General features: G+C 37.8%; 1 pseudogene; it reads left to right on the top strand.

Annotated features, from left to right (window-relative positions):
- The first annotated feature begins 1,425 nt into the window (after nt 1-1,425).
- Nucleotides 1,426-2,991, top strand: LOC130625616 (uncharacterized; annotated as a pseudogene).
- The last annotated feature ends 4,618 nt before the right edge of the window (nt 2,992-7,609 follow it).

Raw genomic sequence — 7,609 nt, 5'->3', positions numbered from 1 at the left:
TTTAAAAGCCTGTAAATGGAGTTCACGGCGTTATAAAGCAGCGGCGCAATAGAAAATGATTTCACACGTCGCAGTCCGTTGAGATTGGAAGGACTAGAGCGTTGGGAACCTGCGCAGGCACGTGGAACCGCGTAATTTACGTGTAAGGGGTTTATTAGGCGGGAAAAGGATATATCACAGACTTTAATTGCCTGTAAACGGAGTTATTGGTGTTATAAGACAATGGCGCACTGGAAAACGACTTGGGACGACGTAGTCCATTGAGAGTGGAAGGACTACTCTGTTGGGAAACTGCGCAGGCAAGTGGAACCACGTAGTCTACGTGTAAGGCCTTTATGATTCCGTAAAAGGTTATAAAACAGCTTTTAAACGTCTGTAAACGTAGTTCACAGTGTTATAAGACAATGACGCACTAAAAAACGACTTAAGACGACCTAGACCATTTAGAGTGGAGGGACCACTCTGTTGGAACCTGTGCAGGCACGTGGAACCACGTGATTTACGTGTAAGTTCTTTGTTAGGCGGCAAAAGGCTATATCACAGCTTTTAAATGCCTGTAAGCGTAGTTGACGGTTTATTAGACAATGGCGCCTTGGAAAACGACTTGGGACGACGTAGTCCATTGAGAGTGGAAGGACTACTCTGTTGGGAAACTGCACAGCCACATGGAACCACGTGATTTACCTGAAAGACCTTAATTTAACCACAAATGCCGTATTACGGCCTTTAGAGGCCTGTACGCGTACTTGAGGTTGTTATCAGGCCATAGCGAACTGGAAAACGACTTCGGACGTCTTAGGCCATCGAGAATGGAAGGACTAGACCGTTGGGAACCTGCACGGGCAGGTGGAAGCATGTAATTCACGTATAAGGCCTTTATTAGGCGACGAAAGAGCCACATCACAGCTTTTAAAGGCCAGTAAGCGTAGTTCAAGGTCTTGCAAGGCCATAGCGCACTGGAAGACAACTTGGGACGACGTAGTCCATTGAGAGTGGAAGGACTAGACCGTTGGGACCTGCGCAGGCACGTGGAAGCACGTGATTTTCGTGTAAGGCCTTAAATAAGCGGCAAAAGGCTATATCACAGCCTTTAAATGCCTGTAAACGTATTTGACGGTGTTATAAGACAATGGCGCACTGGAAAACTACTTGGGACGACGTAGTTCATTGAGAGTGGAAGGACTACTCTGTTGGGAAACTGCGCAGGCAAGTGGAACCTCGTAGTCTACGTGTAAGGCCTTAATGATTCCGTAAAAGGTCATATAACAGCTTTTAAAGGTCTTTAAACGTAGTTCACGGTGTTATAAGGCGATGACGGAATCGAAAACGATTGGACACGTCGTATTTCGTTGAGTCTGGAAGGACTACACCGTTGGGACCTGTGCAGGCATGTGGAAACACGTGAATTACGTGTAACGCCTTTATTAGGCGGCAAAGGCCTATATCACAGCCTTTAAAGGCCTGTAAATGGAGTTCACGGCGTTATAAAGCAGTGGCGCAATAGAAAACGACTTGGGACGATGTAGTCCATTCACGGTGGAAAGACTACTCTGTTGGGAAACTGCGCAGGCAAGTGGAACCACGTAGTCTACGTGTAAGTCCTTTATGATTCCGTAAAATGTCATATAACAGCTTTTAAAGGTCTGTAAACGTAGTTCACAGTGTTATAAGACAATGGCGCACTAGAAAACGACTTAAGACGACCTAAACCATTCAAAGTGGAGAGACCACTCTGTTGGAACCTGTGCAGGCACGTGGACCACGTGATTTACGTGAAAGACCTTAAATGGGCCACAAAGGCCGTATTACAGCCTTTAGAGGCCTGTACAAGTATGACGTTGTTATAAGGCAATGGCACAATGGAATACGAATTGGGACGTCGTAGTGCATTAAGATTGGAAGAACTAGACCGGTGGAAATCTGCGCAGGCACCTGGAAACACGTGAATTGCGTGTAAGGCCTTTATTAGGCGGCAAAAGGCTATTTCACAACCTTTAATTGCGTGTAAACGTAGTTGACGGTGTTATAGGACAATAGCGCACTTGGAAACGACTTGTACTCCTCGTGCTACTGACAGTTTGTGGGGCAGCGAAAAAGGGTCTGCAAAAGATGTCGAGTGTGACGCTATACTTTTTTGTAGCACTGGGAACGAATTTACTCGCTCCAATCTAAAAATGTCGGGGAAAAATACGCCCGACCGACCGACCGAATCATTCTTGCAGGGTCTTCAGGACGCGAACATAACACATTTTTGATGGTGGCCTAAGCAAGGTGACGGCTGCAGTGGAGAATGTGATGAATGCACCAGGGAAATTGCTAGGATATAGGGCAATGCAAATAAAATGCGACAAAAATATGATATAAAGGTACCTAGAGACAGAGTTTATAACATGATGTATGCTATAGACCCAGAAAGATTGGAAACTCGTCAACCTGGGTTTAAAAGAAAGCGTGCCAAAATATGTTTTACCACCAAAGGTCCAAACTGGTTTTAATCTGTGGATGGTCACGATAAACTAATTGGGTTTCAAAACAGTACCTTTCCTCTGGCTATATATGGCTGTATGGATACAGCCAGTAGAAAAATACTATGGCTCAAAGTGTGGACAACAAATTCCAAACCCGAAATCATAGGTCGTTGGTTTTTGGAATATCTGTACAAGACAAGAATGTTACCATCATATTTGAGAATGGATAGAGGTAGAGAAACTGGAGTGATGGCTACTATGCAGGCATATCTACGTAATAATAAGGGCAATCTTGCTGACCCAACTGATTCTGTTTACTATGGTCCTTCAAATTGGAACCAGGTATAATAATTTTATTTCAAGGTCTGAGAATTTGTAAATTTCGTGATTTTAAAGTTAACAAGTTATAGCTTTAAATTATACTTAGTATAATGTATATCCAAAGGTGACTTTTGTCGTTTTAGATTGAGCGCTGGTGGAAAGAGCTGCACGAAAGACTCGAAAAGTACTTCAAGGAGGGGTTAACTGGCTTATCACAGAAAATCATTATGATTCCAATAACTCTTGTGACAGGCAAATCTTTTCAAAAAATTAATCTCAAAAATGGAACTATAAAATTATTGTAGAACTATAAAAAGGTGTGTTTATACAGCATTTTTTTAGAGACCAGCCGGCTTTTATCATGATTCCACTTGTAAAAAAAGAATTAGACGATTTTAAGGAAATAGTGTGGAATACACATTGCATACGATGTCAGCGAAATACAATGTTGCCTTAAGGAAAACCTAACCACATTTACGATTTTTCAGAAAGATATGGGTTAGAAGAATGTGGTAAGAACTTTCTCTTTTTTCTTTAATGTTAACATAACATAAATTGTACACTTCTAAAAAGAACATAATTTTTATATACTATACTATCATCTCATAACAAATATATTGTCAAGAACAAAATAGAACATTAGCCCAATTAATCTGTCTTTTAGGTTTTCAAGTAACAGAAGAGGAGCTAAATAATGTTGCAGAATTGTCAAATGTATTGCAGTATGGAAATGATTACTTGCATCCTGATTTTAGGAAACAATGTGAACAGATTCTGGATTCATCAACGTTTAGACCCAACAGACTATGTAATTGAAAATATCTATTTATTAAGTATGAACAAAACAAAAAAAATAACTAAAATATGTTGACTAGTATTTATTTATAAGAAATTCCTAGCTGATGCTGCCTGTATCTTTAAAATTAAGACTCTTTAATACTCGAAATGCAATCTCAGTTAAGTCATATTTAACTGTGGTCAGTTACAGTGCTAACATAATAGAAGGTAAGAAACATAAAATATAAAAATAAGTTACTCTAAACATTTCAGTCCAAGTGCTCTACAATATTCATTGCAGGTGTGATAAACCACAAAGTTTACACATGCATGAACGGATAGGTTGCCCATGCAAAATACAAGTTCTTTTTGCTCCATATAATCCACGGCTGTCGCTATTTCTGGATAATGAACTCCTCCATATTTCGTTTAGACCCAGGTAGATTAAAACAAGGCTGCGTGCAACTATTTTTTAAATACCAACCATATAAATCCATATGGGGTGACATAATGAACAATGAAATTTCCCACAAGTGTTCTTAAATATGTGTAGCTAGCGATAAGGCACGAAGCTGTGATGTAATGTCCCTCTCTGGTTTTTGATTCTTGACCCAGCTAAATCCGTAGGCTTGTCATTTCATAGTTACTCTAGCTAGCCTTAGAAAAAAAGGGTAATATTTAAACATTACCCATTTTATGTAGTACTAACAGTGCCGTAACCAAAATTTTTATATTCAGGGCCTATATAGAAAAATTACATGTATGAATTTTGCTTTATATAGTGGAAATTTTTTATTTCCGCCAGCGAAGGCGGAATCTTTTAAACCGCCTGAGGAGATAGAGAGATAGAGGGATAGATAGATAGACACAGCGCAGCTAGGCTGGACTCCCAAAACTTATCCAGGCTAAAGATTTTTTTCTGAGAACGAGGCTAAAATGAGTTTTAAGCCAATAAGAATCCTAACAGTGCAACAGATTGTTTCATCATCCAATGAACAATACTTTATTTTAAAGTTTATATGCTATCGAAAGTTAAAGCTCGTGCAGTGTAGCATAATGAAGATCGTCTTATAATGCGCCATCTTTGATGTTACGTCATTTCTTTCTGTACAATTTTTCAAGCACGTAGACTAAAGCTATATTCAGCAGAACTAATTAATTATTCATGAATTTTATTTGTATTTTAACCCTATTCGGTCCGGGGGGGGGGCGGATTCCGCCCCCCCTGACGGTTTTTTTATAATAACTCCTGATTGCTTTGTTATATGGCTATAATACTTACTGAGTTTCAACATTTATCTATTAGACACCTGCATGCAAATTTTTTAGGTCCCATACCTTTCAGAGGCTTTGATATTGGCCATTACTCGAAACTACCCCTAAAAATCTCTATGAAATCCTTATAATGGAGAAAATATAATAACTCCTGTTAGGATTATCCTTAGAACTTGAAACTTTCAACACAACTTTGTTTCATTAAGAAGAATCATTTTGAATAATTTTGACACGTGATTAATCCGATTTCCCGATTTTGTCGGATTTTACCCGAAAATCAGAAAAAGACGGATTTTCGGGCAATTTTTGGCAATTTTTTATCCGATCCATGTAAAAACCGGAAGATATGTTAAATAACTTTTATTTAGCTTTCAGAAACTTCAAACAGAATGTAAAAATTCGCTCTAGAACAAAAGTAATTATATTTTAAGCAGATAGTGGCATTTTTAACAATTTTTAAGCTTTTGATGACGTCACAGAAAATGTGCTGACGCAAGCAAATTTTTTTTGGCGCCATTTTGTTCCTTTTATGACGTACTATAAGTGTGCCAAGTTTGATTCAATTTGAACAACCCTATGAAAAGTTATTGAGGGGGGGCGGAATCCGCCCCCCCCCGGTCATAGTATGTTCGAAAAACCCCGGACCGAATAGGGTTAACATTGCAGGTTAGTTAAGGCCAGAATACACTTGTATAATATCATTAAATATATTCTATAATACAGTTATAATTTTTCTACAATATACTTTAAAATTTGTTAAAATATCGTTATAATTTCATTTAATTTCATAACATCGTTGCCACAACAACGCTAACAGATAATAGATTTATTGTTACACAAACAAAAGGCATTCGAAACCAGATCAACAACAATATTATTAAAATCAAACTTAGGCTAATGGCGGAAATCTTCAAGCCCCTGGGCTTTTTGTTAAATTTTACATCTCTAGATTGTCGGAAAATGCCCTTTCAGACGTCAACGATTTCATGGTTAAATGGTAAAAATCACGATGAATGTTTCGATATTTTTGTAATTTAGAAAAACTGCATTGTTTATTTATATTACGCGACCACAATAATATAAAAATTGTTAAAAACATTAGAAATTTTAAGGGTGTTAGCCCTTTTTAAACAATTTGCATCGCATTTGAACTTTTTAAAATGTGCTGCCAGCCCCTTAAAACATTCAGTGATTTTCATAATAATGATCTACGGAAAGGATCCGATCATTCTTTCTTTATTTCTTTTTTTTAGTAGGAAAAATTTTGGGAGGGCCTTTGCCGTCCCCCTTCCTGGCCCCCGGGTGTTACCGCACTGACTAATAAATGATAACTTAATCCTAAATGTAGCTTCAGAGTAGCTAAGCTTCCCGTTAAAGGGAAACATCGAACCACGTCGAAGTTGTTTGTAAACATTTGCGGGTGTTATTTTTTTATAAATACTAACTTTTAAATACTAGTGTTCTGCACTAAAAATTCGTGCCCTTGGCTCACTCTTCATGAATGAAACAAACAAACCGTGTTTTGCAAGTTTCTATAACCTATACCGAGTACTGGGTGTGATATAAAGTTGACTCCCTCTAATTCGAATCTCTATAATTTTAATATTTATATAATTCAAACAAGTGCTTAGTAACCGTCAATTTTCCTTAAGAAACTCTTAAGGCCGTTTCACATTACAGCAATATATAGAAAAATATTGACAGCAATATATTTATGAATAATGATATCAATTGAAAATTATTGAATTCATTATATTGGAAAATATTTCGAATTATTGCAAATTGTCTCTTTAAATGTCTCTTTAAATGTCCATTTAAATTTTGTTGTAATTCAAAATGTCTGAGGAACAGAGAAAAGCGGTTGCTGCGATTACTATTGCTACAACTTTACTTCCGACAAACTTTTCCAAACCTAAGGTTACGCGTAGAATTTGGTTGAAGGAGTGGATGAAAAAACGAAAATCGATCGGTGTTTACGATAACTTAGTGCAAGAACTACGTTTGTATGACGAAGAGAGTTTCCGCAAATACCTGCGAATGAGCCCAGCAGCATCTTCTTTTGTACTTCACTCTCGCTACAATTTAGCTCGGCTGCAATCGCTACAAGTGCCAGTTGTTTTTTGTTTTTGTCCATATATCCTGGGCAACTAACTTTGTATAGAACTTCGTGTTGTGACCACAAATTTATCAAATGTTCAGTTTCACCACTACTCCAAACTTTCTCATGTTTCAAGCCTTTTCTTCCTCGCTTCTGAGGTTTCGCAGAAGTTTCATCTTCAGGATTTTGAAATACGGGCTGAGTGAAGGTTGAAGTTGCTGTGGCACGCTCTGACCGAATATTTGTGTGTTTTGGCTCAAGATTGACGAGGTTGGTTTTGGTGAGCTCTGAGTGAAGACATGTGCGGCATGTTGCTGTTGCGTCGTAGCTTGAGGAAATAGTATTTGATCATTCGTAGCAAAATCGTGTGGCTGACTTTCAAAATAATAAATGTTATTTTGCTCCATCTTTTATCTTCGATCGTATGTTTCATTTACTGTTTATTTCAGACAGACAAATTTCGAATACTTTGCTGATTCGATTTTTCTATTGTTCGGAGAACAATTGAGTCTTCTCACAACAAAAGAATTTCCCTTGCAATATTTTTTAATTCAAACCGTGTTTGAATTAAAAAGTCTTGACAAGTATTGAAAGCGATTGCGTAATGTTTTTTCGAACGTGTCTCAAAAGTTGGTTTCACATTATGTCAATTAATTGAGGCAATAATTTT

The sequence above is a fragment of the Hydractinia symbiolongicarpus genome, chromosome 14, assembly GCF_029227915.1.
Source record: "Hydractinia symbiolongicarpus strain clone_291-10 chromosome 14, HSymV2.1, whole genome shotgun sequence".
In the NCBI taxonomy this organism is placed as follows: domain Eukaryota; kingdom Metazoa; phylum Cnidaria; class Hydrozoa; order Anthoathecata; family Hydractiniidae; genus Hydractinia; species Hydractinia symbiolongicarpus.
This window is presented reverse-complemented; position numbering and strand designations above follow the sequence as displayed.